We start from the raw sequence: 20783 nt of genomic DNA on the forward strand, positions 1-20783 counted from the left end.
TTACTGGAGTATAATTGTGTTACAGAACTCTAAATCACCCCGCTACACTTAACTGGCAATAACATTAAGATAGTGCAGATATTCATTTTAATTAAAACATAGCCTCAAACTATTTCCCTGCTCTAAGACGCAAAACTTTTCCCTCCTTTTTTTTTTTTTTTCCCCAACTCCAAAAACTTTCATTTGTTCCCAGTGTGTCTCTGCTCACCAGAGGGTCCAGAACAAAATTGCAATTAATGAACACCTTTCTGCAAACCATCTCTTCCCTGTGAGCACCTTCCTCTTCATGTGGATGACTCTGCTGCAGGGAGGGGGATGGCTTTGGCTGCTTCTCAGTGTGACCTGCATCTGTCTGATTCTAGCAGGGTACAGATGATCTAAACCGAGTGTTTTATCTGATTCAGGCTGCTCAATTCAGAGCAGACCACCTGGCCAGCCCCTGAAGCCCACAGAGACCAGTGCAAGTGGAAAATTCCAGCTGAAGAGAAGGCAGGATGTGCTGGCAGCCTTTATTAATAAATTTTGTTCTCCATATCAGTGCAGCCTATCAAGCACCTGAACAGAGATGAGCAGAGATGCAGCCCAAGGCTGCCCTGTTACTCTTTAGACCAAACCAGCCCAGAGTGATCTGGAAATCAGGAGCTGGAGATCTGTATTTTTGGAGGAGTCTTTTGGAAGAGTATACAGCCAGCCATGAGATGAATAAATAAGATACAAGTGAGCTAAAATACCTGTTGATATCAGGTGTTAAGGTCCCAAAAAACACAGCTGAAAAACATACGTGTAGTTGACATGTGCCTGCTTTCCCAACCTGTCCAAATTCCTCTCAGATGTGCAGCAGTTCTCTTGAAAGTACTCATTTCCATGTAAACCTCAGCACAGCTCTTCTGACTCTGGGAGTCAAAGGACTTGGTCATGAGGAAGCTCCTGCTGAAGTCAGTTTCCACCTAAACTCTTCTAGTCCAACATAACTGTCTTGGTTTGAAAAGACAGGTGTCTGCTAAGGAAGGCAGGAGCCTCCCCTGAAATGGAAAATGTAAACTCCCTCCCTCCAAATTGTTCTAATTTTGAAATTAAGGAGCTCTCAGGCAAAGATATGGGAATAGGAATAACTGTTCTTTACTAGGAAAATTAAAAATGCAAATGCAATAGTACAAAAAAAAAAAAAAGAAAGAAAAAAAAAAGAAAGAAAATAAAGCAAAATAAACCAGAGTCAGAACAGGCCCTGATCCCCTGTGTGTCAGGGTGGTGGCACAGTCCCATCCCATGGGGGCTCAGCCCTCCTGCAGTGCCAGCTGTGCTTCTGCTGGAGCAGGGATCCTGCACAAGGGGGGAGTTTTCCTCTGCAGCTCCAGGGCTGCTGGAGATGGGCCTGCTCTCCCTCTGGGAATGCAGGGCAGAAGAAAGCTGCTCCTCTGGGAATGCAGTGGGCAGAGGCTGCTGTGCTGTTCCAGGCTCAGATTGTATCCAGGTAGGAATGCTTGGCTCCTGCCCTGGGCAGAGCATCTCCCCATGGGATGCTGGAATTTGATCAGCCATGCAGGGACACTCAGTGTCTGGATACAGACAAAGATACTTTTTCCATCAGTGGGGAAAAAAAAATCATATTGAATTCATGAAAAGACCTTTAAGTTGGGTTTGAAATGTACGGAAAACAACAGTTTACAAGTCTTTACAAGAGGAACCAAGACTGCTTTTGCTGCAGAATTAATGATATTAGAGATGAGAAACGACACTCTTGTGATGCCTCAAGGTTTCCATGCAGGGTTTTCAAGCATTTTTAATTTCTTCAATTTAACTTAATTTAAATTTTACTTAGAGGTAATTGGGATGAATTAATATAGTTACAATTATACAGAAATCAATCCATTAATGTCTGGAAAATCTTGTTAATATGGTTGCAATTTCATGGATACAAACAAAAATCTACCCACTTAAAATAATCTGCATAGTTCAATTTCAGATAATAACAATAAAAAACTTCTAAGTTTTTATTTTAAAAACATATTTTACCTAATAATTTTTCTGACCGATTAACTTAGTTGTTGCAGCCATTGTGCCTAACAAACACCACTAATCATTTTAGCTCAGGGTCATTCCTTTCATGTTTTCTTGTATCACCTCCGACTGTGATGTTCAGGTGTTGGACTCCAAATTGTTCCTGCTGCACAGATAAATTAACAACAAAATCACTTAACAACCAGTGGGCTGCAGTACCATTTAATAATATTGGCAAATATGATATCATTGGTATATTATTACCATATTGCAATTAATTAATTTATTTTGAAGATTATTTGAATTACTAAAGAGCCGAAATCATGGGAATGAATGGAATAATTCTGTTAAAAAGAGCTTTCATTTAGCCTGAGATTCTCTCTTTGATGTGTCTTCCAACTCAAGTTTCCATCCTTCCCAGGCAGCTTCTGGCAAGGTTTATGGAGAAATAATCCATAGGGTGAAAGTTATTGTGCTGATTGGTGAGGAAACTGCAAAATGGAAAGAATATATAGGAAATTTACCTTATGGACTGGAAATGATTGGATATTGTCTGGTTATAAGAAGCCCATTTTTATGGAGATGAAAATTCGGTTGATTGCTCAAGAGTAAAGACGCTGCAACGTGTTAAAAAATATTAATGAGACTCTCAGAGTATGTGTTGTGTCCAATTAGGTTAATAATGCATGGAATTTATCAGTTATTCTAGCCTTAACTAGAGGGCTTCCATGTAAAAAATGTGGGTCCAAAGAAATTTATAAAAAGCTGCTCAAAACTGCACCTTGGTCTTCTTTGAAGTGCCCATCACCTGGGTTTGAGTGACAGGTAGTCAGGGTTTGTGAAATGCCAAATATCTCAGGCTAAATGATGCCTGGCATGTTTCAGATTTGATAAGAAATAATAGGCAAATCTGATAAGATACACATTGGGTGACTGTCTAAAACTTTTCCAGACTGTCTGAACGCCTTGTGTTCGAAAAAGAGGGCAAGGACTAAATCTCGTTTTAGCAGAGCATTTCTTGGACGGTTGTGGTCCAAGCACAGGGAGGAGCTGGAGCTGCTGCAGAGATCCAGAGGAGGCACCAGGGGGATCAGAGGATGGAGTAGCTCTGCTGGGAGGAGAGGCTGGCACAGCTGGGATTGTTCACCTGGAAAGGAGAAGCTTTGGGGGGACCCCAGTGTGGCCTTGCAGGGCCTGAAGGAGCTGCAGGATGGAGAGAGAAGATTGACAACAGATGGAGGGACGGGACAAGAGGGAATGTCTTCAAATGCACAGAGAGTAGGTTTAGATTTGACATTAGGGAGAAATCCTTCCCTGTGAGGGTGGGCAGGCCCTGGCACAGGGTGCCCAGAGCAGCTGGGGCTGCCCCTGGATCCCTGGCAGTGCCCAAGGCCAGGCTGGACAGGGCTTGGAGCACCCTGGGACAGTGGGAGGTGTCCCTGCCATGGCAGGGGTGGGATGGGATGAGCTTTAATATCTCTTCCAACCCAAATCATTCTGGGATTCTATGATTCCAAACCTCAGTTAAAGCTTCCAGAGCTGTTTAATATCAGCTGTCGAGACTGTTTCGCAAATCAACACACAATAGAAGAATTTCATTAGAGAGCCTGAAAAATCCGAATTTCAGTTCCAGCAAAATTATTCCATTCTTTAAAACAAAACCCTGCACAGACAAAACCAATCTATTTAGTTTACCACAATAAGCAGATTTTTTCCCCACAGAAGCAAAAACACAAATAGATGGTATTTTATTTGTTTCAAAGCAATTGAGCTGAGGGACTAATCAGCTGAGGATGAAATACAAGAGTAATGATTCTGAGGCAATTGTAATGGAGGAACAATATTATAACTGTGCCATTTGTTGGGCCAGACTCCTCCTAGAGCTGAATTTTCAGGGAAATATGCTTTCTTTTTTTTTTTCCCTATCAGACATGTTTGCTTCAGGAAGTAGATGTTTATGTGGAAACAGCCATTATATTTTGGAAAATTTCTGATCAACTCAGCCCACAAATGAATCCTGGCTGGAAATGACCTCAGAATGAAGTGGAACCTAAACTTCACTTGGATTTTTTTTTTTATATTCTGACAAATGGCACTTCTGTGGAAAGAAGGAGATTACAAAATGAGTTCTGATTTTAAACAAATTCATAGCACTGTGGTAAGCCAGTCACTTCACTTCATTGATCAGCACAATGTTAAAAAATCCTTTCTGGTTGGTGTGATTCCAAGTACTGTTTCACTGTTTCCTTTTCTTTCCCCCCTACATCATTTTCCTTCCTCTCACTTGAGAGACTGAGGGATGCTGGAGGCTGACAGGCACAAAAGTGCAGACACATCTCTTGACCTGTCTGGGTGACCATGGAAATCATCCTGGTGGAGGCAGACCAGCACACACAGGCTGTTTGTGCTCTTGTTCCCTCTGACACCCCTCCTTTGGCCCCTAATAACACTTGATATGGCTGTTATTTCCTGGCTCTATTCACAGAGCAGAGGCCTTTCAGCCACTTTTAGGAGCCCTCTGTTCTTGTTTTAGCTGTGCCTCACAGCCTGGGAGATGACAAACTCCCTGTGACTCACAGCAGCACTTGTTCAGCTCAGATTTGTAAAGCTTCTTCCAGAAGAAGCTGCTCTCTTCAGCTGGGAGAGGGCACAGCAAGATGAGATCAGTCCAGGTGTTTAGTGATCAACAACTTTTTCCATGTGCAAGACCTCTGTGAATATAAAATGAATAAAATGAGTGTGTCTGACCACAGAAGTACATATATGACCTCAGGATCTCAAATGTTTTCCATATTTCAATAACCTCTTTAATGAAGAAATATGAACATTAGAATCCTTTCTTTTATCTCTCTTTTTTTTTAAATGAACAATATGGCTGTCTGGAAGCAATATTAATCAATAACTAATTTCATAGTTGGACAACGGTTTTTAATGACTTTGTACTTTTGATGCATTGTTACGAAAGGCTTCAGATCATTCCCATAAGAACTTGTCAAGCAAAGGGCAAATTCATTTACTTGTCATCATGAGAGAGCCAAAAGGCTCATTAGGCTAATTAGGAAGAGAATCATTTGGGTTTTTGCTCACTCAAACACAGTAAAAGCCTCTTGTTCCTGAGGCAGTGGAAGAGATTTGCTGCACCTGTGGAAATAAGGTAGGAGCAGGACAGGTGAAAGCCATCACAGGTTGGGTTCTGCAGCAAGATTAAATCCCTCATTCCTCATGTCCCAGGTGACACCTGCCACCTGGCAGGCTTTGGCAAGGGTTACCTGGACTGCTGCCAGGGGTTTATTTTGTACCAAATCTCTCAGCTTTGGAACTGTAGGGGTTTTTGGCATCTTTTCTCTTCTCTCTCTCCATCCTTCCTGCACAGCTTTCTATGGCTGTGTTTCTTTGTTTTATTTCGATAGTGGTGGCAGCCCTGGCACTGCTTTTGCTCTCCTTTGCCAAAAATATTTTCTCCCAGCCCTCATCTCAACTCATGAGTCCTCAGTTAATTTTTTCCCTCTCCTCTGCCCAGCTGAGAAGGTGAGGGAATAGCTTTTGTGGGTGCCTGAGGTTTGGCCAGTGTCAAACCATGACAGAGGATCAATGGAAGAGATGAAGCCAGTATTCCTTGTGAAAATATCTAATTCACCAAAATATGCAGTCTGGGGGAAGTGATTAGCAGAACTATTCAGTTACAGACACAGCGTGTGAAGAATTTCATCTAGGACAAAAATACAAAGTTAAAATTAAGAAAGAAAAAAGAGGTCAAAACATTTTCCCACATTTCTGTTTCCTAACAGAATGCTTCCACTTTTCCTTCTGAAATAACACTTCCTTTTTAAACTGACACTTCTGTTGCTTGGGAAAAAAACAACAACAGCAACCCAAAAACGACGACACAAATAAATGCCTTAAATAAAAAAAGCAAACTTTCAGTTTTGGGTCAAAACCTCTTGTTGAATAACCTTGAAACAGTATTTTACTTCATGCCTTTTCTTCAGTTTGACCAGTGAAGCAAGTGAGTCATTCCTTGCAGGGCTGGAGCTGCTGCTGAGTGCTGACACTGCTGACTGTGGCAGGGATGCGAGCACGGCACCCTGGATCCATCAGATTCAAATAAAATGCATTCAGTGTATTTTTCATCCCCACCCCCTTCCCACTGCTTAAATGAATGAAATTAACTCCCTAGCTTTATTGTCTGAAGCCAGGAAAAGTTAATGGAACCGCAAGAAGCGAGACTGATAAATGTCCTTGGGATGCTCTGCGGGGAAATCCAGCAGCAAAGGCAGCTCCAAGGGAGGGCTGGGCTCAGCAGGAGCCCCAGGGTGCACCCACAGCCCTTTGGCAGAGCTGGCACCAAGCCCCAACAGGGTCCTGGCTGGGTCTGGAATCAGCAAACCCTCCTTTGTCCTCTGGATTTATCTCCGTACCTGCCTGGTGAGGGTGGTTCCAGAATTGAAAAATTAAACTGGGTGGATCTCAGCCTGACTGATGGAAGAGGGGAGCACCACCCTCTACAGAATTATCTCTATCCCCATTTCATTTATGTTCCCAGCCAAGGCCACAGCATACAATAATGTTTGGCCATGGAAATTAAATTGTTTTCAGCCCAGAAGCCTCTGAAAAAGGTGGTGATTGCTCTCATCACCTGTGTAAAGAAGCCCAGCCCTAAAGACTCTCAGCCAATTCTTCCCTTTTCCTTTCCTTTTAACCACAGCAAAACTCCCAGCCACTCTTTTTCATATACAAATTTATCATCCTCACTCGGTTTTCCCTTTCTCTCCTGGTACTTTATTTCTCTAAAAAAACTTGAACACGGGCAAGTAAAAAAACCCCAAAAACTAAAACCAAAAACCAGCAAATAAACACAAAAAACCCCAAAGCCTTCTCTGAAGGCTTTAAAACAGGATGATGAGAAATAAATTCCTGCTGCTAAAATTTGGGCACAGCATATCTGTGTGGAAATAAAAGCAGCAATTACTCCTCGTGTGCATCTGCACTCTCCAGTCACTTTCTCTCCCTTGCTTCCTTCTTCTCTTGTTTTACATAAACTTTTTATTGGTGATGGACTGAACAATAAAGCTGGTAACAAAGCAATCAATACACATTACTCAGCATGAGTTAGACACAGTATTGGAGACTCCACAGCCAAGAAAGGCAGGGAATAATCTTGTCCCTTATCCTTTTAATCGGGAAAAGGAAAAGCAGAACTGGATTTTACATCAATTCCCACCTTTCTCTTTGCTTGTTGCAGTGACTGTTTACACTCTGCAGCCTCTCTTTGCAAGATCAGTGTGTGTTAGGGTGAGATGAGACTCATTAAAGGACTTTTCAAACCTTCTATTAAAATATCTGTCATATTCAGAATGATTTTAGATATCTGGGTAACTGTGCTGTGTTGGGTTTTAGATTTTTTTTTAATAAAACTGGGCCATTGAAGGGAGTTGTGTTGTTTATTTGCATCAACCATGACAACTGTACTAAGGATAGGAACTTTCCTCTTAGTTTAAGACTTCTTCAGATTAAAAGAAAGGCTGAACATATATTGGTGTGCATGTCTTGGTTTTGATTAGCAACAATTGAATTCCAGCTTCTATTTAGAAAAAAGAAACACTGTCTCTAAACCCAGAAATTGTGAGGAATACCATGAAAATCTGGTGATGTCTGGAGCCTGCAGAGAGCACAGAGCAAGAGCTGGGAGTCAGCTGAGGTTTGTTACCTCTGGGACTGAGTCCTTGGAGTGTCCCAGCCAGCACTTGGGATGCAGACTGCCAGAAACTCCACAAGGGCTGTTCCTCGGCTGTTGGACTGGGGAGAATTCTCCCTCCTGACATTTGCTCAGACACAGAGATCATTTTCTCAGACACAGAGATCTGCTTTGGTGAGCTTGGAGCACCTGTGTCTGCAAAAAGCACAGAATATTTACAGCGAGTACCTGTTTCCTTCCCATCTTTTCCTGTCCTGATCTTCTGTGCCACAGCCCTTTGGCACAGCAGCAATCTCCAGCTGGGTATTTATGCAGCATTTCACCCTGTGGGGTGTTTCAGTCTTGGAGGCAAATTTCAGGAGAAAATGTCCTGGAATGACCATTTCCTCTAAAGAGGAAAGGGCTTCAGTAACTCCCTTTTCTTCTGCCAATGAGAGAAATCAATACCAGCAGGTGAAAGTGAAAAAAAAAAAAAAAAAAAGAAGAAGTTCATTGACAAATATAAAAGGATGGAAGAGGGGGTGCCCACAAGGCACAAAAAAGGATTGAAGAAATGCTAGATATAAATTCCCAGAAATTTACCCTACACTCACAGCAGAACAAAACAAGACAAAACAAAACAAACAAAAAAACAAAAAACAAACAAACAAACAAAAAAACCCAAACAAACAAACAAAAAAAAAAAAAAACACAAAAAACCCACAAAAAAACCCCAAAACCTAAATCTAAAAAACAATGCCCAGGGAAGAAAAACACACAGACTGACCACATCGCCTGGAAAGCAAAATGGTGACTGGTCCTTTTGTCTCTGGGATGGGAAGAGGAGTTCACAAAGCAGCCTGGAGCAGAACAGATGGGAAACATGTTGAATTTCTGGTGGTTCTTCCCCTCACAGCAGCCAGAACTGGAGGATTTTAATGCCCTTCCTGGTGTTGGTTCAGCTCCTCCAAGGTTTTGGGTTGGGGTGGCCCTGCTGACTCCTGGATGGGCTGAAAAGAAAAACAATTCAAGCCAAAAACTGTTCAAGGAACAAAAAAACCCCAAAAAGACACTGAGAGGATTCCTGGTACAGCCCCCATGCTAGGAGATAAACTTCTTGCTTTGAGCTAGCAAAAAAACCAAAAAACAAAAAAACCAATCCAACAAGAGGACCAATGCAGCGTCCCTGGTCTGCACTGTCCAGAGCCCACTGGAGAGGGAGATTGAACAGAGCCCATACATGGTGTTCCCAGGCTCCAACCCTGCCCCTGGCTCATCCTAAAGATACCACAGACATCTCTGGGCATAAAGCAGATGATTAGGGAATAAAGTATCATCATAAAATCAGCGCAAGACATGGGGACTGTAGGACTGAGGGAAAACTGAAGTACCTCAGACTTCACTAATCAAGCTGGGAGGTGCTGGTGCAGACAGAGCCATTTGGACATGGCTGAATCCCAAGAAAAAACAGATATTCCCAGAATATTCATTGCTCTGAGCAGGACTAGCAGGGGGAGTGTGTGTGTGTATGTGGGGAGGATGTTGCTGCCAATGTGAAATAACTGTGTCAACAGCATTTCCAGAGGATATTTTTAGCTTTCAGATTTGGTGTCTTTTGTGGGCTACAGTCAGACTGACACAATAGACTCTTAATGACTTCTTGGGGACTTCATTGTCTCTTTCTATACACAGCTTATTAATGTGCCCTCTGTGCTACTCAGGGATGCAAGAGCCAATAATGACTTCAAAGAGGTCATTGTGGTCCAGAGCATCTGTACATAGGAATAAAAAATAAGCTGAATAAATACTCACCCACTAATCCATGGCACAATAGATTGTAATCAGTCTATCAGGGTAAAGATTTTTTTTTATGTTTTTTACACAGCATCTTTTCATCCAAGGCATTTTCAGAAGATCTTTTCTTACTGGCACTCTGTAGACATTATAAATTGATCATCTTAAATCCTTTGACAGAGCAGAGAGGAGCAGAAGTGCCTTTAGTGGTTAGAAGCTGGGACTAGCTTGTGGCAAGCAGAAAAGCAGATAAAAGGCCTGATTTGTCTTTTCCCCAGGAGGTTCTGTAACAATCCCAGAAAAGCAGTTTTCCCCGGGTGCTTGAGAGAGTGGACACATTCCTTAAAAAAACACTTGTAAGAGGGACAGTGCCCTGAGCAGCAGGCAGGGAACATCTCTGGCACCTTTCAGAGCAGCCCCTTGATCCACATGGCACAGGGATGAACCAAAATTACAGGCAGAAATTACATTTGCCTGGAATGACATAATTTTCTCAGTGGCTTGGTGTTTCCTGCAGACAGAGGAGTTTTGATCAGCTGGAATCCCCTTGTCTCCTTCTAAAGCTTGATTATCACTCTGGTGACAAAAAGTCAGTGGTCCCCAAAAGTGGTGGAAAAGTGTGGGTTTGACACCTCCCTTCCAAACTTATCTTCTCCTACACAGGGTGTGCTGCATTTAAGCTGGGAAGAAGGAATTTAAGGCTACAGAAGGAATTATTTGCTGCTGCTCAGCCATGTACATATCTTTTGGGCTTTATGTTATAGGATTAATGAAATATTGGAATGACAAATCCTTCCTGAGTAAATGACCAGAAAAGGTTATTATTCAGTGAGTATATAAAAGATTAAGGTAGGAAGGAGTAGGCTCCCTTTAAGGTGGAGAAGGAAGAGGGACACGGAGAATCTGTCACTGCCTGCGACAGAAGAAAGGAAATTTGCAGGTGGCAGCTTAAAAAAATTGACAGAAATAATAATAATATGTAAACAGAGCAGAAAGTCCAGCAAGGAAACTGCAGAAATCTTCAATTCCTGAAGTTCCTGTCCCCACTGCTGTAGAAATAGGGACAGACACTCAGAGCTCTGGATTTCCTGGGAAGGCAAATCTTCCCAAATGCCAGACCATGGCAAGAAAAGGTCACCATGAACATTTCCTGATCCCCTCCTGCTCCTGTGGAGCTGCAGCTTCTTCCACAGTGCCCCACTGGAGGGATCCTGCAGAACAAACTAACAAGTGTTGGGCAATAGGGATGTTTGTTTTCCATTTTTTATAAACTTTCCAGACTGGGCTTGATCTCTGATGTGATTGGATGAAATAGTTTTTATTCATCCATAACTTTGTGTCTAGGCTTGAGGTTCTGGAGGAATGTGTCTCACAGAGGGCATCCAATTCCCACTGGAGGTGTCAAAATTGTGCATAAAATTCCTTGATTTTAAGAAGGAAAAATTACTTAGGTCAAAATATACAATAGATGTTCCCTTGGGAAATCATGTCAGAAAAGAGCAAGTCCTTAAGTTGCTGCAACCCTGTCCTGGTTGCACCCTGAGTTTGGATGCACCAGTGCCACTCCTCCCAGGAAAGGATTTCTCACGGCACATAACATTGGGAAGTCACCAGAGTATCTCACCATGAGCATCTATAACCAGGGAGACTTGATGAACTCTGCAGGTGAATTTCTGGAAAGATCCCAAACAGTGATTTCAGGCAGTTTGATTCTCTCTGAGAAGTTCCACTTGCTGCTGACAGAAGTCTTTGCACAAAATGGTCAATTTGACTATTATCTTGATCATTTTGACTATTGCTGTTCCTCCTGCAACAGCTAATCTGAATTCCCTCATATTTCAGCCCAGGGAAATGGCTCTGCTCTGAAATTCCTGGGATGGGATTCCAGCAAGCCCTGTGGGCTGCAAGGAGGGTTTGCTTCATTTGGCTGCCCAGGTTTGTTACTGAAATTATCCTGCTCTGAATTTTTAAGCCAAAATACCCAACCACTTCTGTATTCCTGCTCCACAGAGAGCAGAGCAGATTCAAACCCTACTGAAAAAAGGAGATTTGCCATTGGCTTTGGGACTTTTATGTTCTCACACCAATTTACAGTTTGTCCTACAGCGTGATTGTACAAAGGGCTCAAGTGTATTAGGAAAATCTTCCCATCTTCCTGGTCTAATCCTACCCCCTCATATTGCCTTGGCATTGTCCCTGCCCACAATCAAGGATGTATTTATCCCTCCCATCGTGCCATTATACACCAGGAAGCTGAACCTCAGCAGATTCTCCAGCCTCCCCTGACTCCTTCTAAAACTACCTTTGCTTGGGGGAAAAAAAAAAACAAACAAATAAACCACAAAAAAAAAAAAACCAAAACAAAAAAAAAATCCAACCTCAACAAAACAGGCTAAAATCTAATCCAAGGCAAAAGTTTAAGGAGGGAGCAGCATTCAGAAGCCTGGAGCATCCTGCCCTCCCTTCCTGCACCCATTGCCTGAACCACAGCTCAACTTGCAGGATTGAACAGTGTCCAAACTACCTTTGTAAAAATAGCAGACAATTCCATAAAAATAGAGCAGACTTCACCCCTGCTGGTTGCATCAGAAGAGACCACATCACAAAAAAAGTCAATGTTTTTGCTTTAGCAATGGTTTTAGCAATGGTTTTCTCCGGGCTACTGTGTTGCAGAAGAGCACAGCAGTATCCTCCAGCTCTTGTCTTAAATACCATTGCAAATCAATTACTTTTCAGGCCATAAACTTCACTTAAAGAGACAGAGCACAAGGAGACAGCTCCTGCTAACACAATTGTATTGATACTTGAGCATCTTAAGTCTCTCCCGTGTGAGTGTGTGGAGAGGCTTGCGATGGAGGGGGCCAGAGGGGGAAGAAGGAAGTTGGCTAAAACTGCATGGCTTATAAACAAAACAAAAAAACATATTGATAGCAAAGTAAATCTCCAGGGCCCAGGCAGCCAGGAGCCGTGGGAGAAAGGATGTCTGAAGGAGTATTGCTCCTGCTAGGCAAGGAGCAATTCCACCAAAAACCAGGAGTGAAACACCAGTTACCCTCAAGCACCAGCCTTTGGAAACCAGACACTTTCAATTCATAAAAACAAACACAAATCATTGAACTCATTCCCTCATGAGTTAATATTTAATGCCCAAATAATGAATCTTTCCATAAATATTTAATGCCCGGACATCAACATATATGGCAGCACAGACGAGGGCCTCTAATAATTTGATTGAGTATGTACAAAGGTGGCTGGTCAGGAGACCTGAAAATGCAGATTGGGCTGTGGCAGGAAGAAAAGAATCTTGCCATGGGGGGGGGGGGGGGGGCGGTTTTGAGGTCCTTGCAAGCTGTTTGCAGGGCAAGCAGGAGGGGTTTCTGTGGAAAAAAAGACTAACACAACTTTGAGAGACTTTGTGCTGTTCTGTCTTCTGCCAGAGAGGATCTGCTGCTGCTGCTGCTGCTGCTGCTGCAGGGTGGGTTCCTGGCCAGGAGCACATCTATCATGTCCCAGGGCTGAGCAGGAACACCTCGGGAAGCATCTGTCCATGGACAGAGCCACTGGGAGGTTTAACACTGCCCTCTCTGCATCCAGCTTCCCAATCCTTTCCCAATCCCTTCCAGGCTTTTCTCTGGCTCAGACCTCTGCATTCCTGCTGCTGTGATTCCATACTCTCTCTACAATCTCTCCACTGCTGCTGGAGAACATGGCCCAGCAAGCAAGCTCCTTTTCTTCTCATGAGTAGAGCATCCAGACATTCCAGCTGTTCCTCTGGAAACCAGAACTGTGCTCCACAAGTTTTCCTGGATGCTCCATGAACCTTGGGTGAGCTCCTCCAGCCCAGCAGTGCACTCTGATGGGTGGGTTAGATATGGATGCTGAAACAGCACAACTACCTCAGGGCACCTGGAAAATGGGGAAATTCAGGTAATTCTCCAGGTTTTAGTAAAGGAGATCAATTTTAGCTACACTGGAACTCCTGATTAGATTCCTTAAAATCACCACATAAGATATTTCTGAATAGCTCAGTGTTTCTCACTGAGGGGGATCTTGAGTGTGAAAATAGCCCTTGAAAATGTAATTTTTTTGAAGAAATTTAATCTTGGACAGAATGCAGAAAACTACCCTCTCCTTAGAGTTGAGTGAAGTATCACCTAAGGTGATGTCATTTGAAGAGAAACCCTCTTACAGCCTCATTTTGAAAGTGATCTGTGTTGGAAGGAGCAGACACCTGGAAGACAGGGAGCTGTCACCATGCTTTATTCTCCTTCTTTTCCAAGGTGGATCTTCTAAGAGATCCACAGATTTAAAAGCTGCACATGTCATTGCTGTCAAACCTCAAGTCAAACCCCAAATTCCCCAAATGAACTGCCTTTGGATCAGAACAACTGCTTTGGGGCCATAACACCTGCTTTGGGGCCAGAACAAGCCCTCACATCTCAATGGCAGATCAAGACGGGCACACAGACTTATCCAGCAATCCAGGGCTGGCACTTCCTTGCAGCAATCTCACTTTTCTGTGCACTTGAGGAAGCTTCAGTTCCTTGAACACAGCACCACACATCCTGAACAGTGGGGTGCAGCTGACGCGTGCCCCCCTTCCTGTGAGAATCCTCACTGTTCTGCTAAAACATCTCCACTCACTCCCTGCACTGTCTCCTTCCCCCTGGGGAACTTGCTGGCTCTGCAGGCGAGGTGGTTCCTCAGCATCTCATTGTGTAAAGCTCCAGCTGGTGAAGAAACACCTTGTCCTGACTGAGTCCCCAGCTGCTGGAGTGGGAGTGTTGGATTCCCTGAGGATGCTGAGGGCTCTCAGTGACTCGCCAGGCAGATTTTGCTGGCAGGGCAGTTTGTGCTCCCCCAGGAACATTCGAGTCTCAGCAGAAAGACGAGCGAGGGGCCAGGCTATTTTTGGGGATGGCTTGCTGGTGAGAGCAGAAAGGATAAATGCTGCATTGGGATGCTGGTTTAGATTTCTTCCTTGGTGCCCACAGTGTGCAATTAAACATGAAATTGTACACCAGGCACCATGCATTAGAATGATCACTTTACAGCTGTGGCTCCATGCCTGATGTCACAGAGGCTCCTGCACTCTGGCAGATGGATGGGGATTCAGCCCAACTTATCCTCTAATACAGAGGCTGTGTGCATCTGCAGCAGGCTCTCAAGTCCCACAGAGAGCCAACATGACAACTTAGTGGCCACAACTTCACCCTGTAGCTGAGTCACTCTGTCTTTCTACCTGGGGAAGAAACACAAACTGAAAAATAAAATCCAGAGTAGCCTGGGAGCCCAAAGAGCAAAGCTTATTGAGCAGCTGTGATGTATGGTTGTGAGCAGGGTAGGGAAGTCCTGCAATGCTCAGTCCTGCCTTAACCCTCAGAAGCAGCTCCTTCCCATGATCATCTGCACACCTGATGCTCTTTGACTCAAACAAACTCTTCTGCAGTGCAAAGGTCTCCATCCCTCACCCAGGAGAGTCAGATGGAAAAACAGAGAAAGAGCAAACTTCCAGGGCTGACTTTGCCCCACCCCACCCCACCTTGCAGTAAACTGAGGAAAACCACAACCACAGCACTGGAGTTGGCAGCACTGGAATATTGGGGGGCACCCACAGAACTGTCAGACAAAAACCAAAACTGGCAACAGTGGGGCTGGGTAAAATAAGGAAATAGGTTCATTGGGGGAAATCAACTTATGTCCTCAGTCTGAGGGGATGAACTGGAACAGGCTAAAAAAAAACTGAATGGAATTTGCTGCCTGAATACCGGGAAGCTTTTTGCAGCCATTTGGAAATTAACTGCAGCAAGCCAGCTCATTGCACAGCTTCAGGGAAGCAAGGAAAGCATGTGCAAGGCTCCCTTGACTAAGGGTCCAGTGGAGATCAATTAAACCAATTCCCTGCTTTCCAAGCAATGGAGGCCATTTATTCCCTGCAGCAGACAAATGCTGCCCTGGCAGCAGATACCTGAGTGGATTTAGTGCATGCTCTCCCTCCTGAAACCTTCAGCAGCCCTGCACTATCCCTTCACTGTGGCCAAACAGCTGCAATCTTCTGTACCATCAGCTCATCCTCCCTATATTAGACTGTATCAGACTGTTCCATATTTCCTTGTCCATTAGGAGAACCAGGGACTTCAGTGCCCTCACAGAGCTGTGGTGCTCCCACTCCTTCCCTTTTAGCCAGCTCTGTCCTTCTGACCTTTCCAGCTATGGAGAGCCCCTCCAGCTGTGCCTCTGTCCTCAGAGCAGTCCTCAATACCCATTCAAAGCACTAGGGAAGCAGGTATTTTCAGATGAATTGGTGTTAGAGTGGGGCTTTGGGGATTTCCCTCAGCTGTGGATCTGACAATGAGTTGGATCTGAAGATGGATCCTGGAGTCACACCTTCAAACCCCTGCCCTCTGTCTATTCACTGGGGTTGGTTTCATCCCATGACATCAGCCCCAAGGTACAAATGTCATTTTGGGATCCAGAACCAAGGGGAAGGGCCGTGAAAAGTGGTACCTCTGTTCTGCACCTGCCCCATCTCCTCCAGCTCAGTCCGTCACAGAAACACAAAGCACAAACGGCTCTGTTTGCTGCCTTCCCAAAGTCATGCAAGAGCCTCGGTGGGAATTATCTTCAGTGGTAGAAGGGGACAATTACCGAGCTAATGAAGCACATTTTCCTTTTTCTTCTCCACCATAAAGCTGCATGGAACCTGACTCTCCATCCAGGCGCGCAGAGAAAGTGCTGAGCGCGCGCGGAATGAGCCCCCAATCAGCAGTGGCAAATGCACTTAACGTGCCTGCTGGAAAATGAAATGACTGATACCATGTAATTAGGCCTTAATTATTTATCATTTTTGTTTAATTATTGCCACTTGGAAGTTAACAGGTTATAAAACTCTTGGGCTGTGTTTATTAAATGTCGGTAGACTATTAGCGAGGAAGTGCCATTTCTGAACGTTAATGAAATATCTGGGAAAAACCCATGGCCAGGGGCATTCCAGCACAGCTCAGCCTCTGCACAGGGCAGCTCCAGGAGCTCCAGGCTAATTGTGCCTTCCAGACAAGGCCATGGGCAGCAAGAGGAGGGCAGGAGTCAAAAGCACCATCACTGCTTTGCCCCCAGGTTTCTATCTCCCTCATTTGCATTTGCACGAGATAATCTCAATTATTTTAGAGGTCTTCTCCAACCTCAGTGATTCTGTGATTCTAGGATCTATTGCACAGGTTGGGAAAACTTTTGCTGCTGAATGTGCCCGTATTTGATTCCACCCTGAGCTTCTTTCCTGTCATTGTGTGGTGGGACAGGGCTGTGTCATTCAAAGCACTGCTTCGGGATCAGGTCTCCTGCACTTCTCTCTGTGTACTCTGAGCAGCTTCAAAAAATGACAAGACAAAATAAATGTCCTCAAAATGTAACAGGAAATTTGGCAAGGGAGAGCTTGCGTGGGATGAAACCTGAACGCTGCTGATTGTTACCAGTTTTAAGATTTAGAAAATTGAAGTCAAAACACAGTGCTAATGCTCCAAGAGCAATAAAACACCTGCTGTATTTCAAAATGGGCCTCTAAAAAAGGAAGTAATTATTTCTCTCTGTTTAGAGCACTAAAGCAAGGAGCAGTTTTTTCTCTTCTGTGGACACAAAGATGTAAAGCCCCATTCTGTGAAAGCTGGAGCTTTACTTGAGCACAATCTGCAATTATAGGTGTGTTTGCTGCTCTAAGCCCAGACCCAAGCCACAAAGGAAAGCTACAGTGGACCAGGGCTTTGACCTTATTTCCCCTTCCTTAGGCTCAGATTGTAACCGAGGACCCCACCTGCCTCTGCTGGACACAACCTTGGGCCTTTCTGCCTGCTTTGCATCAGATATCCCTGTGAGCTGCACCAGAGCTGATTTCCCAGTCATCCTTCACCCTTCCAGAGTGCATGGGCTCAGCAGGGGTGTCTCTACAGTGCTCCTGTGCTCAGTTCTTCCTGCACTGTCCCCTCCTGTGGCCTGGGAGCAGAGTGGTGCCAAGGGATTTGCCTGCCAATGCCAGCACTACACCTGCCCCACTGCTACCAGCTGCCAGTTCCTAAATTATACATTGAGGGATATTTCATCAGAGCATTAAAGGGTAGGAAGTGTCATTTTGTACTAACCAAAACTTTCAGAAAGGAGACAGGCTGTAAATTATTTAGGGGGAAAGTCACATTTTATTCTGCTGGAGAGTGTGATGGGGAAAAGAAGCTTCATTTTCTTCCCTTTCTCTCTGTGGAGAAAAATTGCAGGAGAGTAAGAGCTTCTTGTTTGCCTAAATGGCTCCCAGTGGCCTCCCAGTTCTCCCCAGTGTTATGGTTGTTCACCAAGCAACCATCTGGGTGTAAAGATAAATGGATATTTGGCCTTCCTTTCCTTTGCAAGGAAGGGCACATGGAGCTGTAGAGAGATTTTCTTGTCCCTGCTATGAAAACAGCCTTTGGAACAAGGACATCCTTCTAACTGCATGACTTGGAGCACCTTTGCCAGGGAAGAGCTCAGCCTTACCTCTCTGGAGGGTCTTGGCCTTCTTCAGGCTGGTTCATTCTCTTTGTGCTACAGTAGCCACAAATATTCACAAATATTCTCTCTCAGAGATTCACCAAAATGCTCTTCAAGACACCTGCATAAGTCCAAACATCCCCCCTGGTTCTGAGTGCTGTCCTTTCTGAGGAAGAATCTGCAGCATTTCTGTTCTAATAGATTTCACCGCCAGTGATAAAATTTCACTTCCACCCCTTCCTCCCCTTAACCTTCTCTCCCAGTGAGGGGAAAATCCCACTCTCCCCTTTGAGGACCTTTTCCCTCCAGCCTGGGAAACACCTGCACAGCTCAGGAAGGTGTCAGCCTGGTAAACATGAAAACCCTGCTCTATTTTCTCTCTACGCCCCCCAAGGAGAGCTAAACACAGAGATTATTTTTAAACCCAACCAGCAGATTATCATCTAATTCCACCATTTCCACTCTGCTGATGAAAGATGAGCCAGGGAGGAAAACATCACATTTTTTCCCATTTCAACCCTGCACCAGGCTAAATAAGAAGCCGAGGTTAAAAAGCTCATCATAAACTGAACAGGTTCCAACCCAATTTCATTAGGATGCCAGGGCTTCATTGATTTAGGCAGGATTAGCTATTGTGAGATGGAAATGATGCCATTAGACACATCTCCCCCTGCCTCCTGCTCCCCCCGTCTTCCCACACATCCACCCTACTCTGAGCCCGGCTGGCGACGGAGCCGAGGCCCGGAGCTGGCTGAGTTTGTCAGGGAGAGTGCAAGCAGAGGAGCCAATCAGACTTTATTCGTCTGTCTGCAGCTGGAGGCAGCTCATCAAACAAATTAACAGGATTTTCATGGAGGGTTTTGGCCAACGCGCCACATCGCGCTCGAAGTTGTCTAAACAAACCTGGGCTGGGATTCATCGGAGCTGGGAGGGTGGGAAGGGATGGGGACAGGCAGGAGTGGGGACAGGGCACCTTTCTGGGCACAGGCTGGGGTGGTGCTGCTGTTCTTGGCCCCAGTGCTGGCGGGGAGGGAAGGGTTTGGGGCCAGGAACAAGGGGAAGAGGCCAGTTCCCCTCGGGAGCAATTGCAGCTGCTCAATGGTTTGCTTGGAAAAACGAGGAGGATTTGACCACTGCACTGAGGCTCTCATGACTGCTTTGTGTTCCTGCCCTGGCTCTGCACCCTTCTGCCCTTTTATCCACTCCAGCCTTTCCTGTCTCCCCAGCTGTGTTTTAACCCTTCAGGGGATACAGCTGTGTATCCCCCTGTAAAGAAGGAGGCAGCTGCAGGAAGAGATGGGGCAGGTCCCATGGGAGAGACCCAGCGTGGAAGGATCAGGATCCACCACTCATGTCCCTGTCTGGCTGAGACAGAAGGCAAAGGAAAGGTGATTTCCTGACGTGGGAGAAAAAGTTTTTAGGGGGGAAAGCAGAGAAGAAAGGGGCAGCAAGCTGAAGGGGGGGAAAAGAGAAGTCAACTTGTATGCAGAGTTTCCCAAACCTATGAGGAAGTGAGTGTAAAATATTCCTGGAAAATGCAAATGAAGGCTTGGCCCAAGGGTTAGTCACACTCCCTCAGAGGAGAAAGTTCAAGCCCAAATCTGCTCTCACAGATATAAATGTGTGTACACAGACTTTAGTTGGGAGCTTGTGCATTTATTGAATAAGGCAGAATGAAATTGGTTCATGTCCTGCCAGTTCAGCTTCAGTTCCAAAGAAAAGGGGTAAAATGCCACAACAACACAATCCTGTTGAATTTAATTTTTACTGTTTGGCTGCTGACTCCAATACAGCACACAAAATATGGACACTAAGGGATGCTCTACAATCCTGCAGCTGTGGCTGAGCAGCTGCAGCAGTGCCACCAAGATCTCTTAGACCTAATCAGATCTAACAAATCTATCTGTTCTAAAACTTCTGTCAATATTCTTTGGAAAAGTCAGAGTTCAAGCCCTCCAAAACCTGATTTATTACTCCTTTATTGTGCCTAAAATTGCTGGAGAAGTTGATAACTATAGTATCTAGGTCTATTACTTAAATATACTCCGAGGTTTTCACTCAGATGGTCCCCAGGAGGAACAAACGGCCACAGTTTCTTGTGTTAATTGGTTTCTGGGACAATAATAGAAAATTATTTTGGGGAGGGTGTCCATTTTTATCTAAATCCTGGAAAATCGATCCCTCCTGACCAGAAAGGACTTAAAGAAAGAGAACACTAGCAATTATGTCAATTATTCTCCACCAATTATCTCAGGAGACCTATTTCTCACAAGCCCTTTCAGATTAATCTTAGCAGATCCATTCTTTTTCCATCAGGCAGTGCAAGAACGTGGACACAATTAGTGAAACCAAAAAGGCAGCTCAGGGAAAGGCACCCAGAATTTGGGTGACATCCACAGCTCAGTGCCTCAGGGTGCTTTTTGAGAGAAGAAGTTCACCAGGCTCCCTTGTTTTCAAGGTTATTTGTTTCCCCCTGCAATGGAAGCATCGATTACCAGGTAAGCCAGAGAATGAGGTCTCAGCTCAGTCAGCCAGGCCTGAACAGCTTCTTTTTATCTCCTCCAAAGTAAGATATGTACACCTGGCTACATATCTAATGCAATATTTAGGAGCCAGGTACAGGTGAATGACTGTCTGACACGATTTCTCCAGACCATTGTATCCTTCTGCAGGATATCAGAATAAATGAGTTGATATAAATGGTCAATCTGGCAGGGCAGACTAAACCTTTTCTAAGTCATAGACACAGAGGAGCTTTGATGAGGGACAAAAATTATTGTCTCCACATCAAAACAGTGGCATGTCC

The 20783-nt window shown here is 44.6% G+C and overlaps 1 long non-coding RNA gene across 1 annotated transcript; it reads right to left on the minus strand.

The window, feature by feature from the left end:
- Nucleotides 1-3084: 3084 nt before the first annotated feature.
- Nucleotides 3085-9165, minus strand: LOC135283132 (uncharacterized). The gene is made up of 4 exons (XR_010349009.1): nucleotides 9064-9165; nucleotides 8460-8682; nucleotides 7922-8117; nucleotides 3085-4709 (listed from the first exon to the last, which is right to left on the minus strand). It is a non-coding gene; the product is annotated as an uncharacterized LOC135283132 (long non-coding RNA).
- Between the last annotated feature and the right edge of the window lie 11618 nt (nucleotides 9166-20783).

This window comes from Passer domesticus, chromosome 18, assembly GCF_036417665.1.
Source record: "Passer domesticus isolate bPasDom1 chromosome 18, bPasDom1.hap1, whole genome shotgun sequence".
Taxonomy (NCBI): domain Eukaryota; kingdom Metazoa; phylum Chordata; class Aves; order Passeriformes; family Passeridae; genus Passer; species Passer domesticus.